The sequence below is a fragment of the Nematolebias whitei genome, chromosome 16, assembly GCF_014905685.2.
Source record: "Nematolebias whitei isolate Nwh7 chromosome 16, NemWhi1, whole genome shotgun sequence".
NCBI classification, from domain to species: domain Eukaryota; kingdom Metazoa; phylum Chordata; class Actinopteri; order Cyprinodontiformes; family Rivulidae; genus Nematolebias; species Nematolebias whitei.
The window spans coordinates 39,816,375-39,817,796 of record NC_056513.1 but is presented as its reverse complement, the minus strand read 5'-3'; positions in this window follow the sequence as shown (position 1 = coordinate 39,817,796).

Below are 1,422 nucleotides of genomic sequence, written 5' to 3'. Positions count from 1 at the left end.
TGAGGTTCTCGCTCCTGCTCCACTCGCTGAGGTCCTCGCTCCTGCTCAGCTTGCGGAGGTCCTCGCTCCTGCTCTGCTTGCTGAGGTCTTTGCTGAGGTCCTCACTCCTGCTCCACTCGCTGAGGTCTTCGCTGAAATCCTCGCTCCTGTTCCGCCCACTGAGGTCCTTGCTCCTTCTCCTCCCACTGAGGTCCTCGCTGAGGTCCTCGCTCCTGCTCTGCTCGCTGAGGTCCTCGCTGAGGTCCTCGCTGAGGTCCTCGCTCCTGCTCTGCTTGGTGAGGTCTTCGCTGAGGTCCTTGCTCCTGCTCCGCTCGCTGAGGTCTTCGCTGAGTTCCTCGCTCCTGATCCGCCCACTGAGGTCCTCGCTCCTTCTCCGCCCGCTGAGGTCCTCGCTGAGGTCCACGCTCCTGCTCTGCTCGCTTAGGTCCTCGCTCCTGCTCCGCTCGCTGAGGTATTCGCTGTGGTCCTCGCTCCTGCTCCGCTCGCTGAGGTCCTTGCTCCTCCTCCACTCACTGAGGTCCTCGCTGCTTCTCCGTTCGCTAAGGTCCTCGCTCCGTCCGCTGAGGTCTTCACTGCTTCAGAAGACTCAGCCGCCAAAGACTCAGCCGCCAATTCAGAGGTCTCAACGACCACCGAGGGCCCCAGGTCCGCAGACGTCGCTATGTCCACCTAGGGTCCCAGGTCCGCCGACGTCGCTACGTCCACCAAGGGTCCCACGACCGCCGACGTCGCTATGTCCAACCGAGGGTCCCATGTCCGCCGACATCGCTACGTCCACCGAGAGTCCCAGGTCCGCTGACGTCGCTACATCCACCGAGGGTCCCACGTCCGGTGACATCGCTACATCCACCGAGGGTCCCATGCCTCCAGAGGGTCCTATGTCAGCTGGCCTCTAGAGGGTCCTGCGCCAGCTGCCCCTCCAGAGGGTCCTGTGCCGCCAGATGGTCCTGCGCTTCCAGAGGGTCCTGAGCCGTCAGAAGGTCTGTGTTTAACAGCTCCTGACCCTGCCGCAGAAGATCCCTGCTCCACAACAGCTTCTGGTCCTACTGCAGAAGATCTCTGCTCCACAACAGCTTCTGGTCCTACCACAGAAGATCCCAGCTCCACAACAGCTTCTGATTCTGATCTGAGCCCTCATGTGCTCCCGCCTCATCCAGGTCCCTCGCCTCGTACAGGTCCCTCACCTTGGTCCCACGCCTCGCCTCTTCCAGGTCCCACGCCTTGGTCCCACGCCTCGCCTTGGTCCCATGCCTTGCCCTGGCCTCACGCCTCGCCTTGGCCTCATGCCTTGCCTTGGTCCCACTCCTCGCCTTGGTCCCATGCCTCGCCCTGGCCTCACGCCTCGCCTTGGCCTCATGCCTCGCCTTGGCCTCACGCCTCGCCTTGGTCCCACTCCTCGCCTTGGTCCCACTCCTCGCCTTG